The sequence below is a fragment of the Eimeria mitis genome, genomic scaffold (assembly GCF_000499745.2).
Source record: "Eimeria mitis Houghton genomic scaffold, Emh_scaff517, whole genome shotgun sequence".
NCBI classification, from domain to species: Eukaryota; Apicomplexa; class Conoidasida; order Eucoccidiorida; family Eimeriidae; genus Eimeria; species Eimeria mitis.
In genome coordinates this window covers 12,302-12,536 of record NW_013573463.1, presented here as the reverse complement: position 1 = coordinate 12,536, position 235 = coordinate 12,302, and the positions used below count along the sequence as shown (strand labels likewise).

General features: G+C 53.6%; 1 protein-coding gene across 1 annotated transcript in view; it reads left to right on the top strand.

Annotated features, from left to right (window-relative positions):
- EMH_0014880 (leucyl-tRNA synthetase, putative) overlaps positions 1 to 235 on the top strand; it is a gene marked incomplete at both ends in the record, with an annotated part of 8,221 nt that overhangs the window by 2,772 nt on the left and 5,214 nt on the right. The gene's annotated exons all lie outside the window — the stretch shown is intronic.

Here is a 235-nt window from a genome sequence, read left to right as displayed (position 1 = left end):
AGTCATATATGTAGCTAAGTGCGTCTACACCAACACAGTATCTTACCTATGCAGCAGCAGCAGCAGCAGCTGCTGCTGCAGCAGCAGCTGCAGAAGCAGCAGCAGCAGAAGCAATAGCAGCAGAAGCAGTAGCAGCAGCAACAGCAGAAGCAGCAGCAGAAGCAGCACCAGCAGCAGCAGCAGCAGCAGCAGCAGCAGCAGCAGCAGGAACTAGTTGTTAGTTTGGGTGTTTGTC